This window comes from Nicotiana tomentosiformis, chromosome 4, assembly GCF_000390325.3.
Source record: "Nicotiana tomentosiformis chromosome 4, ASM39032v3, whole genome shotgun sequence".
In the NCBI taxonomy this organism is placed as follows: Eukaryota; Viridiplantae; Streptophyta; class Magnoliopsida; order Solanales; family Solanaceae; genus Nicotiana; species Nicotiana tomentosiformis.
This window is the reverse complement of record NC_090815.1, coordinates 72,275,671-72,297,809: the sequence shown is the minus strand read 5'-3', so window position 1 is coordinate 72,297,809 and position 22,139 is coordinate 72,275,671. Positions and strand designations below refer to the sequence as shown.

The 22,139-nt window shown below is 37.7% G+C and overlaps 1 long non-coding RNA gene across 1 annotated transcript; it reads left to right on the top strand.

Annotated features, from left to right (window-relative positions):
* The first annotated feature begins 20,526 nt into the window (after window positions 1-20,526).
* Window positions 20,527-21,635, top strand: LOC104099762 (uncharacterized). Its single transcript, XR_687079.4, has 2 exons — window positions 20,527-21,127; window positions 21,411-21,635. It is a non-coding gene; the product is annotated as an uncharacterized lncRNA (long non-coding RNA).
* The last annotated feature ends 504 nt before the right edge of the window (window positions 21,636-22,139 follow it).

Sequence of the window (22,139 nt, the reverse complement as noted above, 5' to 3'; positions counted from 1 at the left end):
TAAAATCATATCATACTATAAACATTAGAGATAAACACTTAGTCACATAACCTCAGGGGGAACTGTCATATCTTTCATCTTACAATAATAGCCGCTTCTTATAGTAATTCACTAACGTGGTACTTTCTTGTTCTGATTTGAATGAATCTGGAACATTTAAAATCATCCTCTGAAATTTAGTATTGGCTACTCTTGGTTCTTATTTCGTACATCATATCTTCTTAGTCATATGCATGAGTTGTAAGAAAAATATATCTGTTGTAATAACAAACATTTTTGACTCATTGGTATTTTGCCCTCAGGCTCTTTTCTATCCAAAACTATAGTGATCAACTCTGTGCCCGATGTGGTTAAATTCTTAACCTGTTACACCATGGGATCTGACATCTAAACTATCATCATCCAACATGTGGCTCCATTTCCAAGAATTAAATGAAGTTGTTTTGGGATGTAAAAGACATACGAATACTCTACCATGCACAAACTTATCCTTCAGAGTATACCATCATCTGATAAATCACTTCCTGCTCTATCCGGTGAGTCTTGGGTCTCAATACGGACCTAAAACATGCAACGATTTTGCTATAATCACTATTACTTGTATTTTCTTTTAGCACCCATATGCATCACTATATACTCACAAGTCACCAAAATTTGGACACACTGAAAATTGGAGCTTTGGTAACTAAATAACTGAATACTGGCGTACTGAATAATCATAAACCTGCTAAATGAAAGACTGTATAACTAGTAACTAAGGTGAATTGATAAACATAAGACATGATAACTGCTTTTGTACTTTCGAATAAGATTATGCTCTAATCTATACTACTATCCATTGCTTCCTTTCAAGTCTTATTTGTTACCAACCTATACTCCATAATTATACCTAATGGGAAATCATCCTCTCTAGGACCATGGGTTTTTTTCCTGCACGTCACTTGGGCATTCAATACGTCTGGAATTTGATAGGAAGAGAAGGTTACCTATTACTCTAAGCTTTATGGCACGATCTAGAGTAGAAAAAAATGAGACAATCCTGAATGTCTTGGAAGTTAATCATTTATATGAGTGGCCGGCACACACATATAAAGGAAACTCCACTGGATATAACTTCATAGACTCCCTAGGACTCTTGAACCTAGTGCTCTCATACCAAGCTTTGTCATGCCATGAACCTAGGCCTGGACATAACACGACACCCGGTGCCTGACTACATGTGATCGAGCGAACCAACTGGCTGGATGAATCAACACGTGATATCATAACATATTGAATACGGAAGATAAACTTATACATGTTGATATACTAAAATTCTAAATGATATAAATCAAAGTGTGGAAATACTAATACAATTGCGAAACATATTTGTAGCAAACATAACTTAACATGAAAAGCCTGCGACTCTGTCTAACTGTTACTCTAGTCTATGAAGCCTCTAATGAAGTACTGAAAATACTGACTATCCGTAAATTTCTAAAATATTGTAAAGTAATGATAATGCCCTGAAAGACCTAGGGCTCACCAAATAGCTGGTACGAGAATCCTAGTGCTCTGAATCGTCAACCTGTAAATCATTACCTGTATCGTGAGATACAAGCCTCGGGAAAAAATGGACGTCAGTACATTTGAATTGCACTGATATGTAAAACAACTGAAAGAAAGAACTATAAATGCTGAAACTGAAACTAAATTGAGAACTGATAACTAAAGTGATAACTAATATCTGATAACTGAAATGATAACTGCTGAAACTGAAACTGAAATGATAACAGATAACTGAAATGATAATTGATAACTGATAACTGATAACTGAACAGAACAAAGGAAGTAAGGATATGAGTACTCCCTCTTCTGAATGATAAACAACCTGTTTATCTGAATAAATAAACTGCGGCCTCAGGCCCAATATATACGTGCACAAGCTGCGGCCTTGGGCCGAAGTATACGTTTACATAACTGCGGCCTCAAGCCCAAAGATGCATACAGCATAAACTGCAGCCTCGGGCCCAAAGATGCATAAAGCATTAACTACGACCTCAAGCCCAAACATGCATAAAGCATAAACTGCGGCCTCGGGCCCAAATATGCATAAAGCATAAACTGCAACCTCGGGCCCAAATACATGTGTTCAACATTCAAGGATTTAAATTCAAGAACTGAGAATCATACTACAATATGTGATGCTAAAATACTGAATCATATTGAGTTACATGATACTGGAATACTGAATAAGACTAGAGTGAGACATGTATTCTTGAACTGATTATGAAAACTTATGCTTCAACTGTTTCTGGTATGCTAAGTAATCTAGAATAAGACTCATGGGCATCAAACACAAGTCTATATTGATTACACACTAAGCTCACAACGTTCGGAATGAAAGCTATGAACGGGTTAAGAAGCTAGAGAATAGAAGTTCTGCAACTATTCAAGGAACTAAGTTTAACTATATTTCTGAGGAAATTAGTAACGTCGTAAAAGATAGTACTGTAGGGAGAATCATTAACATTCCCAAACATAGAGAGTTAGCCTCACATACCATAACTTTCTACTCTTGAGGGTAATACAACATTCGCCAACCTTTTCAACTTTAATCTATATCATTACAAGTCAAAGGGATTCCATATTAGCAATAATAATCATGTTTTGGTCACTTAGATATTTCATCAAACAGTTTATGGGCGTAAAGCCTCATAACCCTCATTAATTATGTTTCTACACCCAACAACCCATTCTCTTGCTCCAAGATAAATTCTAAAATCTCAAATTTCTTATAATCAATATCATTCTCCATCACCCATAAGATATAAAATACCCCTAACCAATAATCAACAACCAACAACCCATACATATAATCGTTCATGCTTTTCAATCAAACCCATCAACTCATATCTCATGAATATATAGTCTATAATCATTAATCCAATGCTATAATCATTTAGAGGGTGAAGATATTACCTTTTGACGTCCAGTCCTCTTGAATTCGAGTTCTAGGGTTTTGTCTCTTGAATTGAAGGGTTTACCCATCTTAATAAGGTGTTGGAGAATTGAAATAAACTTAGCATCACCATTATAACTTACCTTGCATGGTGGATGGGCCTTTGAAGAGTTAGGCTCTTAAGAGCTTCCCTTTCTAGAGCAAGTGTTTTGTGTTTAGGGGTGTGGGGGATGAAGTAGGGCGTTTGAAATGACCCCCCGGGTGCGCTCTCGCGCACCGGAAGACCCAACCGCGTACCTGGACGCTCAGTAGGGCAGTAGCACTGCCACAAGTGTGCGACCGCACACGGGACCATCTGGGCGCACACCTGGGCGCGCATACTGCGCATTGTCCAGTAAACCGCACATAACCTTTTACTCAGAAATCCATTCGGGATCCACGATACATAGGTGGAAAGATAATTCAAAGGGATACAACTTTCATGTTTTATCTTGTCCCAAATCCTTACAGATTTGCACGAGATCCTGCTGGAAGACAGACCTTTCATAAACTTAGTCGAATTTATCGAATCTTATACACCCCACTCTCCGTCTTTATTACAAAACAACTATTTCCACCCATACTCATCCCTATAGGAATTCATACGTCTAAGATGTCATATTAATACTCATTTAACACGTCCACACCTAGTCCAAATTTTTGGAGTGTTACATTAGTAAACAACCTTGGATTAGTATTTTGACGATTCTATTAGGTTCATATGATGATTTTAATATTGTACATATATTTTGTTTGGTTGGGTCTTGGGTGATCCGAGGTCGTTTCGGTGCTTATAGTTGAAAGTTGGAAATTTGAGTTCTTGAACATTTGAATCATTGGATTTTGATGCTTGATTCTTAGTTTTGATGTTGTTTTTCATGTTTTTAGCTTACGAGCGAGTTCATGTGAGGTTAATATACTTTTATGAATGTTTGGATGAGGTCCTGAGGCACTCAGGCGAGTTTTGGATAAGTTTCGAGTTGTTTTAGAAAGTGTTGAATTTGCTGGTGCTGTTGTTGTCACAATTGTGACAGCAGGTTCGCAAATGCGAGTTCCACATTTACAAATTTTTGACTTGCATTTGTGAGATTTGGGAGAGCTCAGGCTTTATCGCAATTGCAATGCATTGTCCAAAATGCGAGGTTCGCATTTGTGAATGTTGGCTCGTATTTGCGAAGGAGCTCAGCCTAGGGGGAGGTTCGCAATTGCGAAGATGTGGTCGCATTTGCGAAGTCCAGAAATTTATTAGACCTAGGCTTCATTAGGAGGTAAGTTTTAAGAGTATTTTCTTCCCAACTTCAAAGATTAGTAACTTTTACTTGTTTTTGATTAATTTCCATTATACCCCATAGATTTGCGTACCTATATCTAGGATTTCATTGAGTAGAAATAGGATTTTTGGGTAGTAACTGTCACGACCCAGAATTCCCACCTTCGGACCGTGATGGCGCATAACATTTCACTTGCTAGGCAAGCCAACGTTAGAATAATGTTATCCATTTTTTAAAAACAATTTTTAAATTTATTAATAACAGAGAACAATTACAGAAGTAACGTCTGAAATACAATAAATAATCCATAAAAATATCAGTATCTAAATACCATCCCAGAATTGGTGTCACAAGTGCACGAGCTTTTAAAATTATACAAATAAAGGTCTGAATAAAATAAGTTGTCTGGAAATAATCACACAGCTAAATTTATATAGACGGGGACTCCATAACTACAAACGCCATACAGTTATACCTCAAGTCTTCTTTGGTAGCTGAAATCCGAGCAAGTCTATGGTACGCCGCTGGGACCAACTCCGAAATCTGCACAAGAAGTGCAGAGTGTAGTATCAGTAGAACCGACCTCATGTACTGGTAAGTGCTGAGCCTAACCTCGACGAAGTAGTGACGAGGCTAAGGCGGGTCACTTACATTTACCTGTACGCAATATTAGTAACAACAACAATAATAGAAATAGTTCAGGTAACTCATTCATAATAATTGAAGCCAACTCAGCAGTTATAACCAATTATTATTTCCATCAATTCTGTTGTAGCGTGCAACCCGCTCTCACAATATATTCAGTTTAATCAAGTCTGTTGCGGTGTGCAACCCGATCCCCCAATATATATATATATATATATATATATATATATATATATATATATATATATATATATATATATATATATATATGTCGACTTTTAAACAAGTCTGTTGCGGCGTGCAACCCGATCCTTCAATATATTTATTATAATCAATCCTGTTGCGGCGTGCAACCCGCTCCTACAACATATTCATTTACCAATTCTTATAGAAGAATTTCCCCAATAAATGCAATAATTAATATAAAATTATAAGACAACAAGCATACAGTAATTATGATTTAATTATGAAACAAACAAAGGCAACTAGCAAATTATTATAGAAATCAGAGAGAGAATATGCAGTTTAATATTTAATATGCTAAATGTCAAATATCAATTAAGGCACTTAATTCAAATAGCATGTAACAATTAATGCAGGAATTCAAGAATTAATATTTGACAAAGAATAGGAGAGAAACAATTATTATGACAATTAATTCATAATTTAAAATAATGTATGATTTTTCAAGTAAATACACAAACAATTAATTTGACGACGTATAGATACTCGTCACCTCGCCTATACATCGTTCACAAGTATTTCACGTAACAAATAATTTAAGGGTTCTATTCTCTCAAGTCAAGGTTAACCACGACACTTACCTCGCTTTGAAAATTCCAATCAATTACTCGACCACAGCTTTTCCTTTAAAATTTATCTCCAAAAGCTTCGAATCTATTCATAAACAATTCAATATACTCAATACGAATCATAGGAATTAATTCCATATGAATTTACAAACTTTCCGGATAAAAGTCCAAAATTCATTAAAATATTCGATAGTGGGACCCACATCTTAAATCCCGAAAAAGTCACAAAATCCGAACACCCGTTCCGATACGAGTTCAACCATGCAAAAATTGTCCAATTCTGATAGAAAATGGACCTTCAAATCTTAAATTTTCGGTTTTGAAAGATTTTATAAAAATCTTATTTCTTCCATCTAAATCCGAAATAAATGATGATTCCAGAACTGTCATAAATGACATAACGGAACTGTTCAAATTTCCAGAATCGGATTCCGGCTCCGATATCAAAAAGTCAATCCTGTGGTCAAACATGAAAATCTTTAGCCTTTAAATTGCTAGTTCCGTTAAATGGTCATAACTTGAGCTAGGGACCTCCAAATTAAATTTCGGGCGTATGCCCAAGTCCCAAATCACAATACGGAGCTACAGGAACTGTCAAAACACTAATCTAGGTCCGTTTGCTTAAAATGTTGACCAAAGTCAACTCACTTGAGTTTTAAAACTCTATTTCACATTTTAATCCATTTTTCACATGAAAACTTTTCGGAAAATTTTACGGACTGCGCACGCAAGTCGAGAAATGATAATTAGTGCTTTTTGAGTCTTAGAACACAGAATTACTTATTAAATTTAAAGATGATATTTTGGGTAATCATATTCTCCACCTCTAAAACAAACGTTCGTCCTCGAACGGAGTTAAGAAAAAAAAAGTACCTGAGCCGGAGAAAAGGTGTGGATATTTACTCCACATGTCCAACTCGGACTCCCAGGTAGATGCCTCTACCGGCTGACCTCTCCATTGCACCCGAACTGAAGGATAACTCTTAGACCTCAACTGTCGGACCTGCCGGGCTACAATAGCCACCGGCTCCTCCTCGTAAATTAAATCTTTGTCCAATTGGACTGAGCTGAAATCTAACGCATGTGACAGATCATCATGATATTACCGGAGCATAGACACATGGAACACCGGATGAACCGATGATAAACTAGGTGGTAATGCAAGCCTGTAGGCTACTTCACCCACCCTTTCAAGAATTTCAAAGGGTCCGATATACCTAGGGCTTAACTTGCCCTTCTTTCCGAACCTCATTACACCTTTCATAGGTGATACCCGGAGCAATATTCTTTCTCCAACCATGAATACAATATCATGAACTTTACAGTCGGCATAACTCTTTTGCCTAGATTGAGTTGTGCGAAGTAGATCCTGAATAATCTTGACCTTATCCAAAGCAAATTGTACCAAATCGGTACCCAACAACCGAGCCTCTCCCGGTTCAAACCAACCAACTGGCGATTGGCATCGCCTTCCATATAATGCTTCATATGGAGCTATCTGAATGCTCGACTGGTAGCTATTATTATAAGCAAACTCCGCAAGTGGCAAGAAATGATCCCAAGTACCTCCAAAGTCTATAACACAAGCGCGAGGCATATCTTCCAATATCTGAATAGTGCGCTCTAACTGTCCGTCTGTATGTAGATGAAATGTTGTACTCAACTCCACCCGCATGCCTAACTCACGTTGTACAGCCCTTCAGAAATATGAGGTAAACTACGTACCTCGATCCCAAACAATAGACACGGGCACACCGTGAAGGCGGACAATCTCACGAATGTAAATTTCAGGTAACCTCTCTGAAGAATAGGTAACTGCCACTGGAATGAAATGCGCTAGCTTGGTCAACCTATCCACAATGACCCAAACTGCGTCACATTTTCTCTGAGTCCGTGGGAGCCCAAAAACAAAATCTATAGTGATATACTCCCTCTCCCACTCAGGAATTTCTAACTTCTGAAGCAAACCACCAGGTCTCTGATGCTCGTACTTAACTTGCTGACAATTCAGACATTGAGCTACATATGCCACTATATCCTTCTTCATTCTCCTCCACCAATAATGTTGCCGTAAATCTTGATACATTTTAGTGGTACCTGGATGAATAGAATACATGGAACTGTGTGCCTCTTCAAGAATTAATTCACGAAGCCCATCCACATTAGGCACACAAATATGGCCCTGCATTCGCAGGACTCCATCTTCCCATACAATAACCTGTTTGGCATTACCGTGCCGCACCGTGTCCTTAAGGACAAGTAAATGAGGATCATCATACTGCCTCTCTCTGATATGCTCATATAAAGAAGACCGAGCGACTGTGCAAGCTAGAACCCGACTGGGTTCTGAAACATCTAAAATCACAAACTGATTAGCCAAAGTCTGAACATCTGCAGCTAATGGCCTCTCACCAACCGGAATATACGCAAGACTGCCCATACTCACAGCCTTTTTACTCAAAGCATCGTCCACCACATTGGCCTTTCCGGGGTGATACAAAATGGTGATACCATAGTCTTTCAACAACCCCAACCATCTTTTCTGCCTCAAATTAAGATCTTTTTGTTTGAACAGATACTGAAGGCTACGATGATCAGTAAATACCTCACACGAGACACTGTAGAGGTAATGCCTCCAAATCTTCAGCGCATGAACAATGGCTGCCAATTCTAAGTCATGAACAGGATAATTCTTCTTGTGAACCTTCAACTGCCGCGACGCATTTGCAATTACCTTGCCATCTTGCATTAATACTGCACCAAGACCAATGTGAGATGCATCACAATATACTGTATACAATCCTGAACCTATGGGTAATACCAACACTGGGGCCGTAGTCAAAGTGGTCTTGAGCTTCTGAAAGCTCATCTCACACTCGTCTGACCATCTGAATGGGACACCTTTCTGGGTCAATCTAGTCAATGGGCTTGCTATACATGAAAACCCTTCTACGAACCGACGATAATAACCTGCTAAACCCAGGAAACTCCAGATCTCTGTAACTGAAGTAGGTCTAGGACAATTCTGAACAGCCTCAATCTTCTTAGGATCCACCTTTATGCCTTCTGCCGATACAACATGCCCCAAAAAGGCAACTGAGTCTAACCAAAACTCACATTTTGAAAACTTGGCATATAACTGATTATTCTTCAAGGTGTGAAGCACACTTCGAAGATGCTGCTCATGTTCCTCTTGACTGCTGGAGTAAATCAAGATATCATCAATGAATACAACCACAAAAGAATCCAAATAAGGCTTGAACACTCGATTCATCAAATCCATAAATGTTGTCGAGGCATTTGTCAACCCAAATGACATCACTAGGAATTTGTAATCCCCATACCGAGTTCGAAAAACTATTTTAGGGACATCAGATGCCCTAATCTTCAACTGATGGTAACCAGACCTCAAATCAATCTTCAAAAATACCTTGGCACTCTGAAGCTGATAAAATAAGTCATCAATTCTTGGCAGCAGATATTTGTTTTATCGTGGCTTTGTTCAGCTGCCGATAATCTATACACATCCGCATAAACCATCTTTCTTTTTTATAAATAATACTGGTGTACCCCAGGGTGAGACACTGGGTCTAATAAATCCTCGGTCAAGCAAGTCTTGTAACTGCTCTTTCAATTCTTTCAACTCTGGCGGGGCCATACGGTATGGTGGAATAGAAATGGGCTGAGTGCCCGGAGCCAAATCAATACAGAAATCAATATCTCTGTCGGGTGGCATCCCCGAAAAATCTGCAGGAAATACTTCTGGAAATTCACGAACAACTGGAATTGAGTCCATAGAAGGAACATCCTCATTGGGATCGCAAATATAAGCCAAATAGGCTAGACACCCTTTCTCTACCATACGCCGAGCTTTCATATAAGAAATAACCCTACTGGAAGAATGACCAGAAGTTCCTTTCCACTCTAACCGAGGTAACCCCAGCATAGCTAGGGTCACTGTCTTGGCATGACAATCCAATATAGCATGATAAAGGGACAGCCAATCCATACCCAAGATGACATCAAAATCTACCATGTCAAGAAGTAGAAGATCCACACTAGTCTCAAGATTACCAATAGTAACCACACGTGAACGATAGACATGATCTACTATAACAGAGTCTCCCAATGGTGTAGATACACACACAAAAGCACTCAGAGAATCACAAGTCACAACCAAATATGAAGCAAAATAGGAGGACATATAGGAATAAGTAGATCCTGGATCAAAAAGAACAGAAGCATCTCTATGGCAAACTGGAATAATACATGTGATCACAACATCAGATGACTCGGCCTCAGGCCTAGCTGGAAAAGCATTAAATCGGGGTTGGGCCCCACCACTCTGAACTGCGTCCCTGGAACGTCCTCTAACGGGCTGGCCTCCACCTCTAATGGCCTGACCTCCACCTCTAATGGCCTGACCTCCACCTCTAGTGGCCTGACCTCCACCTCTAATGGCCTGACCTCCACCTCTAGTTGCCTGACCCTACCTCTAGCTGGCTGAACAGGCGGTGAAGCAACCGGTGCCGGTATGATGGCACGAGAATCTTGTCGAGATATGTTACTCGCCAATCTAGGGCAATACCTCCTGATGTGACCAATGTTACCACACTCATAACACCCATCCTGATGTCATGGCTGCTGAAGCTGAAGCTAAACCAGATGGGCCGGATAACAGCTGTAGTAACTCTAGAGTGGTGGTGCACTAATGTGCACTGAATGCTGGCTGCCCATAGTAAGGCATAATAGGACTGTGACTCCCTGAAGCACCGGGAGATACATGAAGTACTGAATGAAATGGTCTGGGAGGATGACCCCTACCAAAATTACCTTTGCCTCCAGAAGAGGAACTACTGAAACTATCGAACTGACGAGGCCTCTTATCGGACCTCTGCCCTCTCTCCTATGCAAGAACTATCTTGATCCTCCTTGCGACATTAGCAGCCGCCTGAAAAGAAATGTCACTTCCGGTCATCTTGGCCATCTGAAGTCTGATAGGGTGAGTGAGTCCCTCAATAAACCTCCTCACTCTCTCTCCCTCCGTAGGTAGTAAAAGGAGAGCATGACGGGCCAAATCCACAAAAAGGGACTCATACTAAGTAATAGTCATACTGCCCTGCTGTAGACGCTCAAATTGCTTGCGGAATTCCTCTCTTAGTGTGATAAGGAGGAACTTTTCCAGAAATACCTGAGAGAACTGCTCCCATGTAAGTGCAGGTGATCCAACTGGTCGGGTCAATGTATAATCTCTCCACCACCTCTTGGCGGAACCCGTCATCTAAAAATACAGCAAAATCAACCCCATTGGTCTCGACTATACCCATGTTCCGCAACACCTCATGGCAGCGTTCAAGATAATCCTGTGGATCCTCAAAAGGTGTACCACTGAAGTGAACTAGAAAGAGCTTAATGAACTTATCCAGTCTCAATAAGGCCTCAAAAGATATGGCGGGCCTATCACCGGTCTGTACCACAATGACTGGCTGAACTACCCCAACTGGCGAGGCTGCTGGAGCCTGATTCTGGGGAGCCATCTGCTCTGGAGCGGGAGTAGTGGGAGTTTGTGCTCTTCCCCCAGCCTGTGAGATGGCTGGTGCCATGGAAATGTACCATTCTGGGCCATGTCCTCCATAAGACTTACCGTACGGACTAGAGCATCCTGAAGTACTAGAGTGGCTATGAATCCTTCCGGGACCTGAACTGGTCCAACTGGTACATTCTGAACTGGAACCTCCTCCTGAAGGTCCACCTGAGGTTCTATAATAGGTGCAGCTGCTCGAGCTCAGGACTGAGCTCTACCTCGGCGTCGGCCTCGGCCTCTAGCATGACCTCGACCTCGACCTTTACCCCTGGTTATAGTTGCCACATGGGGTTATGGTCCCTGTCCATTGGTAGAGGTATTACGTGTTCTCACCATCTGCGAGAGAATAAGAGTAGAATGGTTCAATCATCGATGATAGAATAAATTCACACGACAAAATAAGAAAGAAGTGATATTGTTCCTAAACTTCATAGCCTCTGAGAGATAAGTGCAGACGTCTCCGTACCGATCCTTCAGACTCTACTAAGCTTGCTCATGACTCGTGAGACCTATGTAACATAGTGCTCTGATACCAACTGTCACAACCCAAAATTTCCACCTTCGGACCGTGATGGCGCCTAACATTTCACTTGCTGGGCAAGCCAACGTTAGAATAATATTATCCATTTTTAAAATTTTTTTTTTTAAATTTATTAATAACAGAGAACAATTGGGGAAGTAATGTCTGAAATAGAGTGAATAATACATAAAAATATCAGTGTCTAAATACCATCCCAGAATTGGTGTCACAAGTGCACGAACTTCTAGAATTATATAAATAAAGGTTTGAATAAAATAAGTTATCTGGAAATAATCACACAACTAAATTTATATAGACGGGGACTCCAGAACTGCGAACGCCATGCAGTTATACCTCAAGTCTCCTCTGGTAGCTAAAATTCGAGCAAGTCTATGGTGCGCCGCTGGGACCAACTCCGAAATCTGCACAAGAAGTGCAGAGTGTAGTAGTGACGAGGCTAAGGCGGGTCACTTACATTAACCTGTATGCAATATTAGTAACAACAACAATAATAAAAATAGTTCAGGTAACTCATTCATAATAATTGAAGCCAACTCAGCAGTCATAACCAATTATCATTTTCATCAATTCTGTTGCAGCGTGCAACTCGCTCTACAATATATACATTCAATTCTGTTGCAGCGTGCAACCCGCTCTCATAATATATTCATTTTAATTAAGTCTATTGTGGCGTGCAACCCGATCCCCCAATATATATATATATGTATGTCGACTTTTAAACAAGTCTATTGCGGCATGCAACCCGATCCTCCAATATGGACTTTTAATAAGTTTGTTGCGGCGTACAACCCGATCCTCCAATATAGACTTTTTAATAAGTCTGTTGCGGCATGCAACCCGATTCTCCAATATGGACTTTTAATAAGTCTGTTGCAGCCTGCAACCCGATCCTCTAATATGGACTTTTTAATAAGTCTGTTGCGGCGTGCAACCCGATCCTCCAATATATTCATTATAATCAATCATGTTGTGGCGTGCAATCCGCTCCTCCAACATATTCACTTACCAATTCTTATAGAAGAATTTCCAAAATAAATGCACCAATTAATATAAAATTATAAGACAACAAGCATACAATAATTATGATTTAATTACGAAACAAACAAAGGCAACTAGCAAATTATTATAGAAATCAGAGAGAGAATATGGAGTTTAATATTTAATATGCTAAATGTCAAATAACAATTATGGCACATAATTCAAATAGCATGTAATAATTAATGCAGGAATTCAAGAATTAATATTTGACAAAGAATAGGAGAGAAACAATTATTATGACAATTAATTCATAATTTAAAATAATTTATGATTTTTCAAATAAATACACAAACAATTAATTTGACGACGTATAGACACTCGTCACCTCGCCTATACGTCGTTCACATGCATTTCACATAACAAATAATTTAAGGGTTCTATTCCCTCAAGTCAAGGTTAACCACGACACTTACCTCGCTTTGTAAATTCCAATCAATTACTCGACCACAGCTTTTCCTTTAAAATTTATCTCCAAAAGCTTCAAATCTATTCATAAACAATTCAATATACTCAATACGAATCATAGGAATTAATTCCATATGAATTTACTAATTTTTCGGATAAAAATCCGAAATTCATTAAAATATTTGACAGTGGAACTCACATCTCAAATCCCAAAAAAACTCGCAAAATTCGAATACCCGTTCCGATACGGGTTCAACCATACAAAAATTGTCCAATTCTGATATCAAATGGACCTTCAAATCTTAACTTTTCGTTTTTGAAAGATTTTATAAAAATCTGAATTCTTCCATCTAAATCCGAAATAAATGATGAATATAGACATGGATTTGTGAAATATAATAACTTTTGGTTAAAGAACACTTACCCAATTTAAAGTCGTAAAAATCTCCCTTGAAATCGCCCAAATCCGAGACTTGAAACTCAAAAATGAGTAAAAATGGCGACTTCCGAATTTATGAGCTCTGCCCATTCATTTCGCATCTGCGGATAAAAGTTTCGCATTTGTGGACTCGCATTTGCGAGACAAAGCTAGCATTTGTGATGCCAGGCTGCCAGGTGAAGTTCCGCATCTGCGGACACTCCTGTCGCACCTGCGACATTTGCTTCTGCACAAAAAGGCCGCACCTGCGAAGACCCCAGGCTAGCCCAGTCCCGCATCTACGTGATTTGGTGCGCATATGCGGACACGCTTCTGCGAGAAGCTGTCCGCTTCTGCGATCAAAGCCTGGACATGCCTGGGTGCATCTGCGATGGAAGTCTCGCTTCTGCGAGCTCGCACCTACGGGCAAAAATCTGCAGGTGCGATTACAACAGAAAGAAAATTTTAGATTTTACTTAAGTCCAATTCTTGATCCGATTTCAATCCGTATCACTCTCGGGGTACTCGGGACCCCGTACGAATATACCAACAAGTCCAATAATATAATACGGACTTACTGGGAGTCTCGTATCATGTCAAACAATGCTAAAATTACAATTCATACCCCGATTCAATCTTTGAGTTTTAAACTTTTCAATTTGCAAATCTCATGCCAAAACATATTAAATAAATCCGGAATGACTTCAAATTTGGCACACAAGTCATAAATGATATAATGGAACTGTTCAAATTTCCAGAATCGGATTCCGGCTCCGATATCAAAAAGTCAACCCTGTGGTCAAACTTGGAAATCTTTAGTCTTTAAATTGCTAGTTCCGTTAAATGGTTAGAACTTAAGCTAGGGACCTCCAAATTAAATTCCAGGCATACGCCCAAGTCCCAAATTACAATACGGAGCTATTAAAACTGTCAAAATACTGATTCGGGTCTGTTTACTAAAAATGTTGACCAAAGTCAACTCACTTGGGTTTTAAAGCTCTATTTCACATTTTAATCCATTTTTCACATGAAAACTTTCCGAAAAATTTTACGGACTGTGCACTAAAGTTGAGGAATAATAATTAGTGCTTTTTGAGGTCTTAAAATACAGAATTATTTATTAAATTTAAAGATGACATTTTGGGTCATCACAATAACTTAAGAGAGCTAGTATTTGGGATTTGGACCTCAATTTGAGGTCGGATCTTGAAACTAATTATGTATTTTGATGCGGGGAAGAATAGTTCATTGGGATTTGGTTTTGATTTCAGATTTAGACCATGTGGGCCCGGTTTAACTTTTTATTGACTTTTGAGATTTCATCAATGATTAAACCTTTATTGATCGAATATGTTTTCTTTAGCATTATTTGATTTTCTTAGATGATATTTGACTAGGTTTTGATCATATTGAGGAGTATTTCTAAGGATAAGCAGTATTGGGTTATTGGACTTGTTTCGAGATAAGGTAAGTGACTTGCCTAGATTTGGTTTAAGGGAATTTAACCCAATAAATGATATTGTTTGCTACATGCAAGGGTGATGGATATGCGAGGTGACGAGCATATCTGTATGTGCCAGGGTTATCCATGCTCGGGGGTTGATTACATACTTCTTTGTGCCTTGTTGAACTTTATGATCTTCTTAACTTACGTTTCATTTGCTTATAAAATTACATGAGAACAATTATCCATGTTACAAATCATGTTTAGGCATATGACATCTTAAATTAGCATGAAGGGTATTCTTGAAATTATTGATATACTTGATTTGATTGTAGTCATACCTATATTACGAACACATATCTATACCTATTATTCTTGTGCTACTTGAGCTTCTTTATTTTAATATTAAAGATCATGATTGGGGACTTGGGGGAATATTTGGAACGATGGATATTTTTGTGTGGTTTGATATGAGATTGGCACGATGGATATTTCTGTGCGATTTGATATGAGATTGGCACGTTGGTTGACTCCGTGAGGAGAGGATGGGAGTCAGATTTTATGTTAATTTTATTCGTTTCTTAGATGCATACATGCATTCTACCTTGGTTGCTCATTCATGCTTCCCTATCTTGTTTGTTACTATCATATTTATGTTTCCTATCTTGTTTGTTACTATTAATCTATATTTTCTATTTTATTTTTTACTATTACCTTTAGTTTCCTACTTGGTTTGTTACCGTACATCTATATTTCTTCCTTGGCTTGTTACTATCACATCTATGTTTCCTACTTACTGTTACATCTACATTTCCTACTTAGCTTATTACTATCAAATTTATGTTTCCTACTTCATTTTTTATTATTATATATTTGTCTTCTACCTTGATTGTTGTTGTCACAATTGTGCCTTCGGCCTTTGTTGTCACTATCACGTATATACCTTCTACCTTGTTTGTTGTTATTCCATATATGCCTTATTCCTTTGTTACAGTTACCTTGTTGGGTTGTTGGTTTGGTTGTTACTCTTTTGTACTAATTGATATAATGGGATCGAGTGTGCGCAGCATAGAATTCGGGTGCATGCTGCACAGTATGGCCATGAGATCGAGTTTCTCGCTGCAACATTGTTGTGATTTATTGAATTGAGATGTTGGTATAAGATATGTATTATGCATTCATATACGCCACATACATGCACTTTTCTCCATGTGCTTTCAGATATTTTCTTACGTACACATGGTACTTATTAATGAACTGCTAGACACTTGAAAGGTGTCGATTGATGTAAATAAAGAGTCTCCTTCATACCTGGACACTAGGCGCATCCAAGGGCATTTGTATAATGGTAATTAATGAAACTTGACCTTATTCATATAAAGAGTCTCTACATTCATGTAGAAGTAGCTGAGTAAGTGCCACTAGATGTATATCTTCTTCTATATATAGATTTGGTGAATTTGTATATGCTTTGACCAGGTTAACTAGGATAGGTTGTTAACTCCTTCCATTAAGGTGTACCTTATTGTTGATTCTGTTATTTTCTTCAGCTTGTTGTCTGATTTTTTTTGTCACAACCCAAAATCCCAACCAACGAGGCTCATGATGGTACCTAACACCTTTTGCTAGGCAAGCCAACACTTAATAATATATAAAAAAACTAGACTAGCAGATAACAACATAATAATATAGAATAAGAGGAAAACTTAGAAATATATATATATACAAGTCTAAAACCAAATGTCTTCTACACAACCTCCCAAGATTTGATATCATGGATAATATAGAACTAGACTAGCAGATAACAACATAATAATATAGAATAAGAGGAAAACTTAAAAATATATATATAAACAAGTCTAAAACCAAATGTCTTCTACACAACCTCCCAAGATTTGGTATCACGGAGTACATGAGCTACTAAGAATGCTACATACAAAGTCTAAAATGAAAAGTAATATTGTCTGATATAAGAAAAATAGTAATAATGAGAGCGAAGGTGACTCCGGAGTCTGCGGACGGGAAGCAACACTACCTCAAGTCTCTCTAATAACCAAGTTATGATCCCCTCTAAACACTGCTAGGACATGCACAAGAAGTGCAAAAGTGTAAGTATGAGTACAACTGACCCCTTGTACTCAGTAAGTATCGAGCATTGGGGTAAAAAATGGGCAGGTCGGATCGGATATGGTCGGGTCAAAATATGTAATGCAAAAAATAGATATATTATCTGACCCAACCCATATATCATACGGATAAAATATGGATTAATCGGCGGATAATATGTAAATATATATTATCCATGGCTTCTTGAATATTATCATTTTTTGGAGAATTTCTAGCCTCCTAAACTTGAGAAACCTTCAATATGAGTCTTCGCAAATGTAAAAGTTAACCCACTTCTTATCCATTGATTATCCATTTTTTAAGTGAATAATATGGATATTATCCATATTTGACTCATTTTTATAAAGTTCATTATCAAACCCATTTTTAGTGGATAATATGGATGGATGATGTTTTTTTATCCGTTTGGACACCATTAATTGAGCCTAACCTCGACAAAGTAGTGACAAGGCTATGATAAGATACTTACCATATAAAGCTCAAAAATGACATAACATAGCTGAAAATGAACGATAATCCCAAAATCGGTAGTACGAAGTCATAAGCTCTACTAAGAGTAAACTAGAAATCTCAAATAAAATATTGTTTTGGAATAAAATAAATAATAGTAAAGGAAAACATCAGAAGGTGACTCTGAGGCCTGCGAGTGAAATGGCAGGTATACCTTGACATCTCCACAATATCTGGTTCAACAGACTAGCTCCGGCTTGATCCGAGGTACCTGAATTTGCACAAAAATGTGCAGAAGCGTAGTATGAGTACATCACAAACGGTACCCAGTAAGTGTCAAGAATAACCTCGGTGGGGTAGTGACAAGGTTCAACCCAAGACACTCACTAGACATAAAACCTATGCAGAATATCAGTATAAAGCTAACAACGAAAAGCAAAATCATTAAATGGCAACAAAGAGTAAACATCTAATAACATAGCAAATTAACCCGAACACAGTTAAAATACAAGTGAATCAATTAAGGGGAAAAACAATGACAGTTCCAATCCTCAAGCCGTTTCAGTACAAGATTTATAACAAGAATCACCCCGAGGTACCTCACTTCATAATCACAAATCATCCTTATGACGCCGCGCATTTCCCGATATAGCTTCACGTGCATAAGCCCCCTTATCGCTGCATGTGTCTCACAATGAAGAATTTTTCTTTTACTCGCAACACACGCATAAACCCCCTTATCTCGCTGCATGCGCATCAATTGACATGACCCTTATGTTGCTGCATGCGCATCTCATCACAATACATAGATAAACTCCCACCACACGTGCACATATGCCACAACATTGCCCAAACAACAATACCAATGTCATAACAATACATAACCCATGACTCAACAACAATGTATACAAGAATTACAATAACAACACAATGAAACGGAGAATAACTCAACAATGAAATGTGTTCCATATGACAACAACTTTAATTCCAGGCATATTAATAACCTAAGAGTCTAATCCGGTCAGTTACAATACATTAGCCCATGTACACACTCGTCACCTCATGAACATGTCTTTTCATATAGTACAAATAATACAATTAGACCAAATCCCAAGGAAAAATTTCTCACACAAAGTTAGGCAAGATACTTACCTCAATTAGGCTAAATCAACACTCAAAAATAGCATTTTCTTTAAAATTTACCTCCACACGGCTCAAATCTAGCTAAAAATGACTTTATAATTGTTGACATCTCAATTTTGACCCTCTGTATTTAAAAAATAAAGTCTGCAGGCTTTCTTGTCAAAAAATAATAAAATATAGTATTTTGCACATTTTTAACTATAATGTAATTTATTGATAAGTATTCCCATTTTTACAACTTGGGATCGGTATCTAGCCCGAATCTCTTTCGAATTAGAGTTCCCACTTAGGACCCTATTTCATTCAAAAAAATCACATATCCCTCTTCTCAAGCCAAACAGAAGAATAGTCCACACTTCGTCAACTCTACCGATCAGAGACGCGATACAACGTGGGATTATCTTCTAGCAAATAAACTGGAGCAGATTTTGAGGACGGATGTCGACCATTCCGACAAGCAATCGATGGCATGTCCCAAGTATCGTCCATCATCCCATTGACATGAGGTGTGTAGGCAATCTGAACCCTCATAGTCGTAATACACCCGGTGTCATCACAGCTTGACGCTGGGGCAACTTTTCAAAATCAAAAATCAAAATCATCCATCGTCTTCTTGAACTACAATCGTCCTGACTCTCATTACATCCGAGATATATAGGAAAACGCAACACAGAGCCAGGTGGTACCCACATCATAATCCATTAATCGATCCTTCCATCATCCAACATTCACGTACGAGTGTTACCACAGTCCGACACTGGGGCAATCTTGGAAGCAATGTCGAGATTACACGAACCATTTCGTCCTCGAACATTCGTCTTCCACTCCTTGAGGCTACGGTCCATAAGTTGTACTCAATATTCCATAACTACACGCGACCTGATTCTCGTGCAACCCGAGATATGTAGGAAACTCAAACACCAGAGTTCGGTCACAATCTTCAAAACCTCCTCATCCCCCACTGTCATGTCGGATCAAAATTGAGTATGGTGTCAATTTCGTTGCCCGAAGACTCTTACGTCATCTTCGGTCAAAGAGGGGAAGTTGTTGACAGCTCAATAAAATATAGTATTTTGCATATTTTTAACTATAATGTAATTTATTGATAATTATTCCCATTTTTACAAAATACAAAAAATTTTATCATTTTATTATAATTGGTTAAATACTATCATTTTTGTGCATTTTTATAAATTTCAAATAATTTATTGGTAATTGTCCTATTTTTCAAACATTAGTATATTCTATCAATTTATTGTCTTTGCAAAAAAAATAATAATTACTAATATCATTGTAGTATTTGACATTTTCAAATAAATACTACAAGATTTTAAATTAAATAATTGTCTTCTAATTTATAGCCCAGTCTGTTAATTGCAAGAAAGCCGATAGAATTTATTTCAAAATACGAATCAAATATAGTTAGGCCCAATGTTTCGTCAACATCTGACGTGACAACACATGTGATGTGACAAGACATCACATGAGACAAGTCTTTTGATTTGACATGATGGGACATGATGTGACATGACTCTATTTCATTTTAACCACATATTTTCTTTTATATTTAACATTTATTTCACAAAAAATGTAGGCCACATATTTCCTACCCCACTCACTAATAAAATAAACCTACACTACACAAAAAGGGGACCCCATCATATTTTTTAACAAGGAAACCCTAATATATTTTGTCATTCTCACTTCTCTCATTTAGAGAAGCCAACAACCGCCTATACCCATCTCTCTCTTCTTTGAGAGCAAACAACCGCCCCACCATGCCGCCGCCAGATTTGATCATCGGCCGGTGACTGTTGTTCCATGCTCCTCATCTCTTCTTATCTCCTAAGATAACACAGATTTGAGGAAAAGAAAGGAGGGAGAGTTATCGAAATATGGCGTAAAAGACGCATCTCCGACAACCTCCATGGAAATCGGTGATGCTTATGCTTCTTAGTTCTTTTTCTCTCTTTATTTCTCATATATGTGTGTTACCATATTTGAAAACGGGTTGAAGTTACACAAATTTTAAATCAGGCCGATGAGAATAAAATTTTTGAGGCCTTAGTCATGATGAGTTTTGACTGATAAAGGACAAGATACTACACTCTCGGATCCGGAACCAAATATATTTATGAGACGATGACGAAAGCCAAAGGAAAAAATAAAAGACGAGAATGTAAATGTCTGTGCTTTAAGAGGCAACACGGTTGGCCACCAGAGTTGCTACCAAGTCAGCGTTCGCATTCTAATGTCTTATTGCTATATGGTATACACCATCCAAGCCTCCAACAATATTTTCTAAATCATTTTCAAGAGAGTATCTTTCTATATTATTTTAAAACTATTTTTCCAAAAACAATTCACCAAAAAATATTTTTTTCAAGTAATCTTTCGAGAACAAAAAAAAACACTTTCAAATCATTTTCAAGAGCAATTTTTCAAAACAATTCATTTTTAAAACAAAAACCATTTAAAAAATATGTCACTTTATTAGCTATCTTTTACGTTATATTACTTCGCTAACAATTTTACTTCTCTTATCTTGTGAGGCACTATCATACGAAGTCGCTTTCAGAAGACGACATTTGGAGAAAGATTGAAGACAATCCCCGTCAAGCTCCCCGCTTAGCACTTCCTATTATAGGATGTATCCAAAAAATCGAAAAGTATAGTACAATTGTAGATAGATATTGTGCTTGCTTGCTTTGATATTATCTATTTTCTAAACACTGAGGGTGAGTTGCATATAGTTAAATAACTGAGTTAACTTGCAATATGGTACATTAGAAGGTTCATGGACTTGCTGAATTAATTGGGATTGATATTATATGATTAATTAAGTTAGTTGTATACATAAAAATGAAAGGCTTCTCATTCCCTTTTCAAAATACATAACCTTACCTTTTAACAATTACATTAGCATGATCTTTCTTTTAAACCAATTTTTTTGTAAATTATTTTTGACTATATTGCTTCAAGTAGACATGACTTGTAAAAATCATAAGTGAGTCTACCATATTAGGATTAATTCAATTGCTGCATACATATTGGGTCTAACTTGATAAACGACAACATTCTTCATGAGCTTTTATGATTTTCTTGTACATGGATGGTAATACTCTTAGCCTCTTTATATATTTGATTGTCTACATATCCACATTATTACTCATTCATTTATTTAAATTCTTTTGAACTAAACTCTAAGGTCATTCTTATACGATTTTAATTTTCTTTTATCATAAAAACTCAAAATTCATTTATACTCATACACTCTTGAC